General features: G+C 40.1%; 1 pseudogene; it reads right to left on the bottom strand.

Moving 5' to 3' along the window:
* Positions 1-4,161: 4,161 nt before the first annotated feature.
* Positions 4,162-14,830, bottom strand: LOC128124169 (killer cell immunoglobulin-like receptor 3DL1; annotated as a pseudogene).
* Between the last annotated feature and the right edge of the window lie 582 nt (positions 14,831-15,412).

The following is a 15,412-nucleotide window of genomic DNA, read 5'->3' on the forward strand; positions in this document are numbered from 1 at the left end:
GATGTTGATATGTCCTCAACTTCCTGTCTGTGTGCATTCACAGACAACAGATACTTTTGAGACTGTAGGACTCACAGGATGTGCGAGGTCTGAGTTCCTGACCACAGGATTTCTACATCTTTTGCTCCATAGGCAAATGGAACAGTTCCTTTTTGAAAAGTTCTCAGCTGCTCTTGGGTGGACTTTTAGAAGAGACCAAGAATCCTGTTTATATTTCAGACATGAAAGGAGGATTTTCCTCAATGCAATGTCAATTGGTGCTCAAATTCCTGTCTCTTTTTGCACCTGAAATTTCTTTTTAATTTTTGCTGGCAGTCTTTATTATGCATTCCAGTGTATCTCATAACTCACTTATGAGGCACAGCCTGGACTCAAAATGAGTTCCTTCTCCTTCACCTTGCCAAATGAGGGAATACAAGTGTGCACAACCATATTTGTTTTTAACCATTTTTATTCTGATTTTTAAGGGAGTAAAGGTTTATTTGACTAACAGTTCCATCATTATGTGTGAGTTACAGAGACAGTCACTTGAACAGGTCACATTGCACCCATAGTTAGAACAGAGATAAAGGAATACATGCTTATACTCAGCTTGCTTTATTCACTCTTAGACAGTCCAGAATTTCCTGCTTAGGAAATGGTGGCATTCCCTAAATATTGGGAAGATCTCTTCACAATAATTAACCAATGGCTGAGGGGTCCCCACTGGATCAGGCCCTCTGAATGGGTGAGACAGTTGATTGGCTTGATCTGTTTGGGAGGCATCCAGGCAGTGGGACCAGATCTTGTGCTCATTGCATGAGTTGGCTGTTTGAAACCTGGGGCCTATGCAGGATTGTTTGGCTCGGCCTGGGAGGAGGGGACTAGACCTACCTGGACTGAGTCTACCAGGTTGACCTCAGTCTGTGGGGAAGGCTTTGCCCTGGAGGAGATGGGAATGGGGGGGGGGTTGGGGGGAAGGTGAGGGGGACGGGAGGGGGGAGAACAAGGGAATCCGTGGCTGATATGTAGAACTGAATTGTATTGCAAAATAAATTAATAAAAAAAAAAAAGAACAATTATCAGGTAAGAATTAAAAAAAAAAATAATTAACCTAAATAGGAAAAATTTCCCCAGACATGCCCATACACCAGCTCACTGATTTAGACAAACTCTCTGCCACACTTTATTTTAAAGTGATTCTAGATTGTGGCAGGATGACATTTAAAACTAAAAATCACAATAGCAATAATACCAAGATAACACTACCTTTTACAATTGCCTAAAAGATTTAGACACAAGTCTCACCACTTTATCCAGCTATATCACTCTTGAGAATATACCTGATGGACTTTCAATCATTAGCACACCATGAACACAGCCTCTCACAGCACCCCTTCCCATCCTCTGGCTCTTACATTTGTTTCACTGCCCCTTATTTTATGATGTTCCCTGAGTCCTGTAAGAAGTTGATATGCTTTACAAGACAGCCATTTGTAGGAGAGGAATCAGCATTGAATATGATCAAAGTACATTGTATGCACATGTGTAATTTCCTTAAAATTAAAGAAGTCTTATATTAAGAAGTTCTTTGTTTTTTTCTCACTCTTTTTCTAGTTTTGTCACACACACAAGCTATGAGAAATATGTATAAAAATGTCATAATGAAGCCTAATACTTTGTGTGATAATGTAAAAAGTTAAGACAAAATTAAAAGTAAAAATATAATTAAAATCTAGTTTCTATATATAAAGTTATATGTGTGCTTATCTTTCCGAATCTGGCTTATTTTGATACACATAATGATTTCAAGTTGCAACTATTTTCCTGCAAATGTTCTATTTGATTTTTCTTTATTAATACAGAAATTTTGTTGTCACTTGAACCTAAAATCATCTCTCTGCTTCATTCTTGGAAAGGAGCTTGGATTAAAGAGACTTCAAATTAAATTCCATCTTCATGATGTTCACAGTCCCTGTAATCTTAACTTTGGGAGGCCGAGGCAGGAAGACTGCAAGTTGGAGGCAAGCAGACAGACAGACAAACAGAGATGCCTCTCATAGTCCATGCAGGATGGACTGAAAATGCAAATATCCAAAAGAAAAATATGCAAAAGAAAATATATGGGGTAGTGTCACACCTTGGTAGGTCATCCTAAATTGTATAAGAGAGCAGGCTGAGCAAGGCATGAGGAACAACCCAGTGTGTGGTGAATCTCCATGGTGTCTGCTTCAGGTCCAGCCTCCAGGTTCCTGCCTTTGCTTCCATGAATGGATTTTGTCCTCAGATTGTGTAAGATGTGTAATCTAAATTGTTATGGTCCTGGAGAAGTCCCACAAAAGACCACCATCCACCTATGCAATCAACAAGAGTGTTTATTATCTCAAGAAAATTTCAGCATGCTGGGGCTGGCCATTTTACACAAAGGTAAAATGGCTATGACCCTGAGTGGGATGTGTGGGCTTCCTCTAAGCACAGCTAAGGAGTTCTTAGGGAGGTTAGGTTATTTTAGATATTATTGGCTCAAGCAAGTGGCAATCATATTAGTACATTCTAATTGGCTAGGGCTAGTCAGGGGCTGGTTAAGGCTATAGTTTTTCCATTTTTGGGCAGGCCTGTACAAGTCCCAGGATTTGTCCTTTTTATGGTTATAACCTTGAGCTGTTGTGGCTGAGGTCTGGTACTGCATGTACCAGGCTCCTTGTCCTTGCTGTTGAAGGTGTTGGAAAATGATTGTCCTTTGTTCATGGCTCTTTCTCAGAAACTGCCTGCTCAGTTCTAAGAAGTAGGAACTGAGGCCTAGTTCTTAACTGAGTTATTAGGGCAGGTTGTCATGATATTTGCCTGGCACTCTCACAAATAAACCTATCACCCCAAATAGCTTTTGATCATGGGGTTTTATCACAGCAATATAAAACATATCAAAGATTGGTAGTGTGTACATAGATTGTGTGACTCTTTCTGGAGAGATATGAGAAAACATCTGTTGATCCCAGGTATGGCACCAATGGCATCTCAGAAAATGATCCAACCCGGTCTATTTCACTGAATTAATGAGTTTATTAGATTTAATTACGGGATCATGGATGGTAGGATAATTATTGGAGCATGGGTGCCTCAAAGGTGGCTGCATCTCAAAAAGCCCATGCCAGCAGGGGTGAAGACTCATGAAATCTTCATTCCTGGAGCTACCTGAATGAGTTGCTGGCAACTTGATTAATTGGAAGATCTCCTCTCCTCAGCTAGTGTCATTGCACATAGAACCTTGGGAAGGGCCCTGTCAATATTGTGTGTTTCAGGATCTTCCTGAGACTTGTGAGATTTTTGTTTAATGAGTTCTCTTCCAAAGGCAATGTTTCAGTTCAGAGGAACTAAGTTTTCAAAATCATAGCAATAGAAACATGTGAGAAGGAGGAGATTTCTTACCTCCATTACATCCTAGAAAATGATTCTCAGTAGAGAAGTCTACATTGAAATATTAAAGAAATACATAGATGCTACTGTTGAGAGAAGACTTTGACAAACACCATTTGGTATACACAGAACAGTATATGATAAAGTCCAGTCTTAAGAGTGAGATTCTTGAGTATCAGCAGGAATGGAAGAAAGTCAGGATAGGGTAATTGTGTGTAAATATGATCAAAATACAGATACATATAATAAATTGTCATGAGATTCAGCATGTTGTATAACATCATTACATATTAGAAATATATACTAATAAAATAGTAGAGTCTCTTGTTGATAGGGAATTGTGAAATACTCAGCATGGTTATAGCTTCAAGTAGGTCCTGATTTAAAGCTAGTAAGGATGTAGAGTTCACTAGAGTGAAATGATATAGAGACCCATGGATTAAGAAATAGAGTTAGATTTCTGTCCAGTGGACAGTGAGGAACATAAAATTTGTAAGTAAAGGAAAGCCACTCTCAGAACTATATTGGAATAATGAAGGATAGTCCCAAAGTTAGAGACCCATGTCTTCAGATTCTAACTTTTGTTTCACTGCAAATATCAGTCTTGTTAGAGAAAGGGCTATGGTTACTACAGAAAACTTCCTCAGACCGTTCTTTGGGAACTCATGGAGTGTGGACAATCTTTGATCTCAGCTTATAATTTTTCGATTTCTGTGTACACAGTGGGATCTGTGGAAAATTCCTTGTGAATCTGGGAAATGGGAGTGGTCAATTTTTGTTTGAAGATCATCTGCTCAAATTTTAAGTATGTCACATCCTGCACTTCTTGTCTTTCAGGGTCCTAGAAAGAGGTAAATGTTGAGTCCTGTTTGCACATAATCTTGAAGAAAATAAAGGAATATTAGATTGTATGGAAGAGAGAAGACTCAGGAGGACCCACCTGTCTGTTCAGTGTTGCTCTCACTTCAGAGTCTTGGTCCATGATGGCTGCATTTTAGAGGACAGAAGTAATCAAACCCATTTAGTAAATAAAGTACTTCTGCACTCTCATTTCAAATGCAAAGTACTAGTGAGAGATATGGTAAAACCCAAAGTTGGCCACCTGCTCCAAATGAGAATCAGATGTCCTGCCTCTGTATAGTCACAGCCACATCCCATAATGCTGCACCCTGGTAATTCTTTCTTCAGAATACTCTCTTTCTCTCTCTTTTGTTGCCCACTCACTCTTGTAAAACATCCTCCTAGATATTATTTGGATGTGGAGATTCAAAAGATACAGAGAGAAATTAGCCAGTAGTCTGAGAGCTGAGGGGAAGTGCAAGGGCTCTGGTGTACTCTTCAGAAAGCCCTGCCTCAGTTTCCCTGTCTTGGCCCAAGTACCCAAGAAAAGAAATGTAAATGAAGAATACATACCTGCATTTCTCTGCTCTTGTTTCTTCACACTACTCAGATGACATTCACTGGCTTGTTCCTGAGACTTGCTCTTTTTGGCAGAGCAACAAGAATAAAGAAGGATGATGAGGAAGACAAGGATCATGGTCACTGATAGCCCAAACAGAATATACAGGTTCCTGTGGTTATCTGGAGGAAGATGTGAACCCAATAAGAGGTACATCTTAGGATCCCCATTTTGATAAATTGCATAATATTTATTGATTGAAGGATATTTAATATAATATTGACAAGTCTTAATAAAGAACCTACTAATAATATTCTGCTCAATAGAAATAGTATTAAACTGACCCCTAGTGACTTATTCCCATATATGAATGCAAGTCTCAACTGTCAGCAGAGGATCTTATATTTGTGATAGATGGTGATATCAGGTCAAGTTGCAGAGGAGAAGGGATTATAGAATTCTTGGTACTAAATGAGATGCTTCAATCTCAAATCCTCCAAATGTTCAACGTCATTGTGAGAGAGATGGAAGAAGAGCTTGAAAGAGAGGCTATGGATAACCATAGGGACACTGTCTTCTGTACACTGCAGGGCAGTTGAATATATGCACTTCACACCAGGTTGAGATAGCATGCCCAAGAACAGTGCAGTCTCAAGCTAGACAAAATCCTAGCATGGAGCGTGGAGGGGAACATGAAGTCCCACCCCTAGTCCAGGGGCTATACATAATGGATAACTGTTGGGAGAAGGAGTGTCAGTTTCAGGAGGATTGTTACTAGTAAGTTGACCATGCTCCTGCAGAAGCCCACACATTCAAGTGTATATGGACATTATGCCAGTTGCAGAAAACTGCAGGACACAAGGTAGAGGTTGTGTAATCACGATCTTAATCTGAGTTTGATATGAGTGCTTACTAAATCTACTTAGCAACTTCTACATCTATAACTCCCTTGAACCAAACAAAAAGTTCTCCCAAAGGGCAAAAGTAAAGTCACATCTATTCCATCACAGGCAATTTTTTTTTTGAGACAGGGTTTCTTTGTGTTGTTTTTGTGCCTGTCCTGGATCTCGCACTGTAGACCAGGCTAGCCTCAAACTTACAGAGATCTGCCTGGCTCTGCCTCCTGAGTGCTGGGATTAAAGGCGTGCACCACCACCACCTGGCCACAGGTAATATTTTTATAAAATCTTCCCTTCTGCTTGTTTGCTTCCTTTTTTAGGCCCCCATCACCTCCTCTCCAGAAGGAACTGAGCTAGAATGAGCACTTCATTGCTCCTGGGAAGGGAGTAAAATCTGCTCTCCTTTTCATTTGTAGGGGGTCTCAAGTACAGTTCCCATGCTGCTCCTAAAAATCTTCTGATGTTGCACAGTTTTAGAATCAGAGATGGGAGATGATGATGTTAACACCACTGAGCTGTGAGGGCGTTGAGTCAAAACAGGAACCCAAGAGTTTTTGGGTCTCTAAGTTTCTACAATAGAGAAGAGGAATCAATTACTCACAAGTTTTGGAGTCTGGTTCTGTGCACGAAGTGCAGCTTCTTGATGAGTTTACTATGGAAGGGGACAGGAGAGAGACTTCACCAAGAGGTCTTTTCAGTTTGGACAGTGACCAGCACTCATTCCATCTCTTAGTGCTGAGCTTTCAGAGGTAGGATGCTATTATGTGGTTTGCTTTGAGGTATTGACTCTCTACTTGGATTTCAAGTTGTGTGAATCAATAGGAATACTGTAGAGAGATCTATGTGAGTGAGAGCTCAGGAGGGCTACTTCTTCTCTGATTTGCCCAAACTGATTGCGACCTTATCCCTAATGAGTCTGTCCTGACCTTTTTCTAACTCTCCTTGGTACATACATGTTCCAGTGTGGCTGGCCAAGTAAGATAAGGAATATTTGGGTGGCTTCTTGTCTATTATTTTGTAATCTGATACCCATTTTTTTATTAGGAAAAAATTTTCATTCAATTTACACACCAATCAAAGATCCTCCTCTTCCCTCTTCCCACCCCACAACCTCCCCTCCCAACTCATCCTCCACTCCTTCCCACAAGAAGGCAAGGCCTCCTATATGGAGACACATTCAGTAGAGGCAAGTCCAAGCCCTTCCCACTGTCTCAAGGCTGCACGATCCACCATCACAGGTAGTGGGCTCCACAAAGCCTGCTCATTCACCAGAGATGGATTCTGATCCTATTGCCAGGGGGCCTCCCATGCTGATCAAGCCACACAACTGTCTCGCAATGCAGAAGGCCTAGTCCCATGTAGGCTCCATAGCCATTGATCCAACTTTCATGAGTTCCCTCTAGCTTGGTTTGGTTGTCCCTGCATGTTTCCCCATCATGATCCTGATGCACTTGCTCATAGAATCCCTCTTTTCCCTCTTTGACTGGACTCCTGGAGCTCTGTCTAGTGATTTGCTGTGGATCTCTCTGATATTCATTTTCAAACTCCATCTCTTTTTTAAAAAAAAGTTCTTAAATGAAGTATAATTATCTCTCTTTCCCTCTCCCTTTCATCTCTCCATTTCCTCCGAGGTAATCTTCCTCCAAGCTCTTTCATATACTCCTTTAAGTTGATAGCCTTTTTTCTCTGATTACTATTAAGTGTGTATACACAGGGATGGAGAGATGGCTCAGGGGTTAAGAACACTTGATTTTTCTTCCAGAGGTCCTGAGTTCAATTCCCAACAACCACACAGTGGCTCACAACCATCTGTAATGAGATCTGGTGCCCTCTTCTGGCCTGCAGTCATACATGCAGACAGAACACTGTATACATAATAAATAAATAAATCTTTAAAAAATGTGTGTATACACACATATTTATACATATGTTTATATATATCTTACTGAGACCTTGCTTGTATATCTATATATGTCTGTCTTTGTATCTATGTATCTATGTATCTATCTATTTATCTATCATTGCAAAATAACTCCCAGAAACCCTTCTCTGTAGCTGCCTAAGATACTTTTTCTTTACCATCAGTAGAGACATGGCTTTAATATTTCATTTGTCACAAGACATTATATATATATAGCTCATGAGGCTCTTTTACATGTATCAGGAAGGTACAAGAGGTCACTTGGGGATGACCACACATGCGAAGAGTTACTGTAAGAGCCATCGCATCTATAGTTCCTTTTCTGGATCACAGGACCGAGAAGGAAGTTGGCCTTGAATGTCTCACTGTGGCTCTGCACTGCAGGCAGCCCATGCCCTGGAGGCACCCTTCCCTGGACAAATGGAACATGTCAAACTGAAGGTCAGACACACAGGACAAGATCATGTTCTCTCCTGACATCACCACAGGGCCCATCAGAGATGACAGAGAAGGTTTCTTGTATAAATCTGGAAGAAAAGAGGCAGAGACAGTTAGAGGGGCAGCTCCTTCCCAGTGTTCATTCACTCATCAGTTCTCTATCTCTGCTTCCTTTTCTGTGATTTCTCTCTCTCTCTGTTCCACATTTAACTCTTCTTCTTTCTACTTCCCCATCTCTTCCCATCTCCCTCTTTTCTTTTATATTATCCTACTAAATCTCTGACTTCAATCCTGTAACCATATATTTTACCCAAGGTTTTGTTTTGTGACAGTTTCTGTCTTTATATGCATTGGGTCATTCCAAATGCCCTTACAGTTTGTTTTTATTAACATTTATTAATTTTGTGTAGCAATTGAGTTCATTATGAAATATTAAAATATATAATGTATTTTTAGATTTGTCTTCATTAAAAATTTGAAATTAAAATATAACTACATCATTTCATGGCCTCTTTTTCTTGAAGTGTTTTTGCATATAATTTATATGTATAATCTTGATCATATTTATGCGATCATTCTTCTTTTCCATCAACTTCTACTGATTCTATTCCTTTTCCCAATTGTTCTGTTTTGTGTAGGGAAAAGGGTCTGACTAAAGAAACCCACCCTGACCCTGGAGCCCAGAACTAGAGAAAGATGGCTTAGATCAGGGCAGAAAGAAACACAATTTGGCTGAGTCAAATCAGAACCATCTCTGCCCCTGACCAACTGACTTGTGAAACTAACCAATCACAGAGCAGGACAGTAGAACCCTCGGCCCAAGTCAACTCCTGGTTGACTCCACCCCAAGACATCCTGTGTAAGCTGCTCTTCCTAGTCAGTTAGAAAAAAGGCTGTTCTCTCCAGCCTGGTAGAGGCAGCTACTCTCCTGGACTCTTCCTTCTCAAATAAATCTCTTTCTCAAAAGAGTTTTGGGTGTGAAGATCTTCATTCACTGGTGTAGAGAAGATTCTTGCTGACACGTCCCTCAGTGGACAAAACAAGGGAAAGCTGAAAGAGCAGAACAAGGAGGAGCTGAACAGAAGATCTTTGCTGAAATGTCCCTCAGTGGACAGAGCAAGAGAGAGCTGAAAAAGTAACACTTTTCTCTGGAGCCAGAGGAGATGGCTGCATTTCTGCAGGGGTTTCCCCTTTTGCAGAGTGAAGCAAAAGAAGCAACATCTTAGGCTGGAGAAACAGAGTTCTGCTAGGAACCCCCCTTAAGTGGGGGCTGAGCAAAGCTCAGCTGTAGTGCCTCTCCAGGAGAGGAGCAGGATTGCTATATCCTGTGAGGAGACCATCCCCCATCACACCAGGTACAACCTGACTTTCCTAAACAGTCAGGATACCCTTCCCTGCTGAAGCAGTTCCAGGCATGACTTTCCTGAGAAGTCAGAAAAATTTCCCTTCCAGTATTGGGCTGCTTGTTTGCAGTTTCAGCTGTCAGAGCTGTGTTAAACAGCTCTAGGTGTGTGGAACACCTTCAGGGCAGAGCTATTGTTCTGAGCAGCTCGAGGTGTCTAGAATAACTTGCCCTCCAGGGCTGGACTGTCTCCTTGCAGTTCCAGCCATCAGAGATGTCCTAAGCAGCTCAAGATGTTGCTTGACTCCCTAGGTAGTCAGGACACCTTTCCCCAGAGTTGTTGCAACAAATTTACTTATATTTTTGGTGCCAAAACCCGGGACCAAACCCACAGAGTTGCAATGAATTTACTTACATTTTGTATATTCAGCTTTTCCAAATGTTTAGTCAATCAATGTGTTTAATTACAGGTACTTATTGTTTTTAATTAGCATACAAAGTAATGGACATTAAGACATCCTCATACAGTTCATTTTGTCCATTTTTGCCCATCCCCTCCCTTCTACTAGCTTTACTGTTCCCTTTTCCATCCCACCCATTTCTTCTTCCATGGCATATGTATTCCACTTTTTTTTTTCCTCATCACTCTTTGTTAATCTCCTTTTTACTCTCATGGTTAGTTTTCAATTTCATGACTTAGAACTTCCTTATCCTATGTATATTGAAAATCCAGACTCCAACTTCATTCTAAGTTATTCATTTTCTATATTGTCTCTTTTTACATATTTGTGTTAAATAATCTCACTTTTCTAAGTAAAGAACATTCCAGGATTGTTCTTGTTTCCCTTGAACAGTGGCCACAATGATCTCCCCTTTCTTGTTCCTCTTAGTGTGTGTACTGCACAAGTGTGATCTATCATCTGCCTTCCTAGCTCTGTTTTGAAGTATCCAACATCTGCCATTATCTTTACTTTCAAATGTTCCATTCAAGCTTAAGACTTTTGCAATTTTTTTCTTCCCTCGCATGCTGTTTTTCATGTCCTCATCCATTTCTGTCTCTGAGTCTTTCTCCCAGTCCCTCTATCTGACTTACTACCTGTATATATTTCCATGTCCGTGCTTTATTTGTGTCTGTTTATCCCAGGAGGAAAGCCTGGATTTTTTTTCAGCCATCCCAAAATGTCTGAGTTACTTTGGAACATGTACTGACAACAGTTTGGAGATGTAGACAACAGACAGCAATTGGTGGTCTCCTCATTTACCCAGGGTTCTGTTATTCAAGGATGAATGATTGGTCAACCACAAGAAAGGAAAAACTGTCAATGTAGACAGAAATTCTATCAGTGACGTCTGTACCAAAGCCTCAGGACTCACGAAGAACCAGCCCTACTCAACACATAAACTGATGTCAGACACATGTTGTGTCTAGGACTTCTGGCAGATATCTTGTAGAGGTAAAAGCCAAACAAAATTTTGAACTGTCCAGGCCTTTGAACATTAGTAGAAGGACACCAATGTCTCTGATTCATATGAAGTTAGGCAAGCCGTCCCTTTCTTTTTACCTCTAGTTATGACTCCTTTAACATCTCTGTATCTGTGCTTCACATTATAACCAATGGTCTGTTTTTGTGTCTTTGTTTTCATTGTCTATGTCAGTAATATATGCATCAAGGCTGCTTTTCTCTAAGTTTCACATTCCTCATATTCCTCATGATATCCCTGGACTTGCAGTCTATAGAATAACTGCCCTACATCACAAAAATGATGACGAGCAGGTAACACTCTCTTACCTGTGATCTTTATGTCAACAGGGTCACTGGATTCAGACCACTCATATGGTGTGTGATTGTAAGAACCATAGCATGTGTAAGTCCCAGCATGATCAGGTGTCACAGGACGTATTGAGAAGTTGGCATGGGAACCCCCAAGATGAGATTCTGCAGAAAGCTGGAAAGAATCCTTGATTATCTTATTTTTTTGCAGAGTCAAAATGAAGTTGTCAAACATAATCACTGAGTGACACTTCAGGGTCACCTTGTCTTCTGAATTTACCAGGGGATTTGGTAGGGCCAAGAGGAAAAGGCTTCCTGTAGATTCCTACAATAAAGAGATTGTGAATATGAACCTGACTCCAGCCTATGAATCCTAGGAAACCCATGTTTTTTCCCTTTAGCCTGTTCTTTCTGTCAGTGCCTCAGTGTCTTTGTCACTGTTTATGCCAACTTTGTACACAGACTCCACCATCTTTCTTTGACCATTTTCCACTTCTATGACTCTTGTAGCAGCACAATATTTTCCCATTGGCCTGGTGCAAGACTGCATCTCTTGAACCTGTCTACTCTAGCAATTATTGTCCCTTTCTAAGTTGAAGAAGGCAGAAAACATGGTAAACTTTATACCAGGTTCCTTCATGGTCCTTTTAATGCTACTTTGGACTAAGTACAATCATTGGTAAGATAAGAGAGTTAGTTTTGAATGTTGGTAACAGGGAATCTCTTCTGGCCTTCTCTACAGATCAAACTTCTGTAAGGCATTTCAAATCTGGCACCATTAGTATAGTTTCCTCCAAAAATATGGATGCATTACCTTCCTTACTTGACTGACCTCTGCACTTTCCTGCCTAGTTCTTAATTTGGCCTTGACATGGATTACTGTATTAGTTTTCAGTCACTACCATAATAAATTATCACAAGTGATTTTTGAAAGAACACAAGTCTTATGAGGATTGGAATTCCCAAACAAGCCCAAATAGCATAAATAAGTCATCTGCAGTGAGGTATTACTGCTGAAATCACTGGGGAAGTATCTACTTCTTTTTGCCTTCCAATTTCTAGGGGCCTCATGCATTCCTTGACACTTGGACCCTTCCTCCACTGTCAGAGTTAGCAATAGGGTGTCTCTCTCATAATGCTTTGTTTTGCCAACAACTGCATTTCCCCTTATTTTGTTATATGAACCCTTGTGGTTCTACAGTCAGGATAATTCTGGATATCCTCCCATCCTGATGTCACCTTAATAATAATAAATTCCATCTTCAGGTACAATTTTTCCTTAAATTATTCAACATTCAAGAAGTTGTAGGGACAGGAAAGTGCATGTCCTTGGGTATCATGTTACTCCCACTTTACTATCCAATACCTGTGTTGAATATTCCTTTATAATGTTGAGACTTGATTATATCTTGTTCTGAAAATTCTGAAATGGGGAGATATGATACTTCAAACATGATCTCTGACCTGAAACTATGATGTTCAGAGGGTCACTGTGTGTTGAGAGTTCATTAGAACATTGATGATTGTAATTATAGCATCTGTAGGTTCCTGTATATGCTGGGGCCAGAGGACCCAAGTTAAGGTTCTTCTGGAATATTCTGTCATGGAATTGAGAGATAGGATCTCCATGTTCTTTGTACAGCTTGAATATATAACAGTCACTCTGAGAGTCACATTGAAGTTCCACATGGTGTCCCTCGGGAGCAACATAGCTTGGCGAGGCAGACAGTGAAGGCTTGCCATGACTTCCTACAGAAAGATGAACAGAGTAAAAAAGTTTAATGATCCCCCTTCATTCCTGAGAGGTGAGCCTCCAATTTTAACTCATCCTCATCAGGATCCTTTGTACAACAATTTTCTCTGAATTGAAACATCCCTGTTCTAATGTGAAAGGATGGGAGCCTCAGGGGACCCAGGAGGTAAACAAATATCATATGTACTAGAAAGCTGAAACTTATAAATTCACCTTTGTCCCTTACTAGCCCTAAAGAAAGAGTAAGCAACTGGGCCAGAAGAACTCTAACTGTTACTACCTAAGATGTGTTGAGCTGCCGTAAAGCTGTACAGAGAGCTCCAGGGTTTTGGCCTTCATGATACTCACCCACATTGAGGTGTGCTTTAAATAGTGTTTTGTGCCATTCCATGCTTCTGTAAATAACCCCTCATCCATACTTCTATTGGTAACCTCAGTAAACTCACAGATTCACCTACTTGTACTTTGGCACAACCATTGTTTTCTTTGTCATGAATTTCCTTTATGAGGTTAGCAGGTTTATATGTGCTGGATATTCCCAAAGGAAGTCTCAGATACAACTGGGTCATTTTAAAGTGACGGGTGTGAAAGAGTATAAGTAGCCCCCAACTACCATATACATACATATGGCACATAGTTCATGCTAGAATATGCTATCTGAGAATTTTGGGTAAGTATTGAATAACAAAGTAGATTTGATCATGAAAATATTGCAATCTAAAGTGAAATTACACTAGAATATTAAAAGGAAAGATTCATGTGAATGAGATGACAGATAGGAAGTGATGCTACCAAGGGAGCAGAAAAGAAATGCTCTTGATCCAAAGTTACCAACTCTAGAAATCTAACAATATTCAGATGAGAAGTACATTGTGAATATTCCAGAACTCATGGATGAGGAAGAGATAGCTCATAGGACCACATAATTGACAAAATCTACTAGAAGGTGTAATGAGTCTTTTGAACTACTCTGTCCCTTACATACTCTTGTAAAGAGCTTTTACCCAGAGGTCACACTGGCTCATGTACACTAAGTGCGGTAAGTTAGAGGCAGACATATTGTTTCACCATCATTTCAAGGCTACTTGCATGTATAACATTTGGAGTACTGCATTATTTGGCCACTTGTGTGACTTGGAGATAGAATGGATTTGCTGTCATGATGGCCAGCCTAGGAGTCTTGGTCATTGATATGTATCTGCTTGGTGGATATTCTTGAGGATATGGAGAATGGCAAGACACTGCAGTGAAGGCCATATAGACTCCACGCAAGAATACAAGTCAGCCAGGGTGGACATCTTGCACCATTGCACAGCCAGGGGCCATCATAAACCCCAGCCAGAAAGTGTCTCTGACTGCAGAGTGTGTCCAGCAATCTTACTAAATCAGGAAGCACAGCCAGCAACAGCATCTGATCTTAAAACGCAGGAAGCATCACAGCCAAACTAGAGAAGCTGTCACTAAGGTCAGGCTGTCCAGGGTTGCAACCAGTTGGCCTGTCTACTGTCCCAGATTAGACTATTTACCATCAGAAAACTCCTGTATATGATGGAGTAGTTCATTATCATCAATGCAAAGGTATCAATGTGCAAGAACACAAGTATTAAAATCAGGGAAGTAAAATATCACAGAGAACAATGGTTAGGCTAGGCAGTAAACACAAAGGAATGGAAGAACTTTGTAGCACATGACAAATAATTCAGGTACTATTTTTATCAAGTTACAGAAGTAGAAGCAAGCATGAATAAAACTTGGGTGGTTATCTGCCACTCAGGTAAAGGCCATACAAGTCAGAAGAACAGGTGAAGGCCAAACCAGCAAGAAGAACTATAGGCTTCCCACCTACCCGAGGAACTCTGCAACTCCCCTGGTTCTGTTTCCAAAGACCCAGTATGCTTCCATCTCTTCCTCATCCCAAACCCAGAAAATATTTCAATCACCATATATTGAGAAAACAAGATATTCCATTATATAGTCAAATTCAAACAATATCTATGTACAAATTCAGCCCTACAGAAGATAGTAGAAAGATAACTCCAATGCAAGGAGATTAGCTACCCCCATGAAAACACAGGAAATAAATAATCTCACACAAACAAAACATGTGTGCTGTTTTGTTAAGATGTTTTAACAATGTTAATGTTAAAGTACTTCATAGAAGAGAATATAAGAAACAGTAAATAAATACCGCATATGTGTATACAAAGCAGCATTTTCATCTATCTGGTAGAGATGTAATAAAGTAGGATAATCAGCAATCAACTCAATATCTCATAACATAGCTTATGCTATGGATATGTATATATTATTTGATGATCCATGTTTCTTCATGTCCCCATTAGTTATTCATTTGGCTCTTCATCTTAAGATGATTATCCAGAGATGCTGGATAATATAATGGCAATGAGATTTATAAAAAAAAACAAAACAAAACAAAAAACAACCAACTCTGTTGTGTGTGTCTGAACTGTGATTCTGTGTTTCTAGGCCATGGA

Source organism: Peromyscus californicus, unplaced genomic scaffold (genome assembly GCF_007827085.1).
Source record: "Peromyscus californicus insignis strain IS unplaced genomic scaffold, ASM782708v3 Scaffold_4__1_contigs__length_199733344, whole genome shotgun sequence".
Classification (NCBI taxonomy): domain Eukaryota; kingdom Metazoa; phylum Chordata; class Mammalia; order Rodentia; family Cricetidae; genus Peromyscus; species Peromyscus californicus.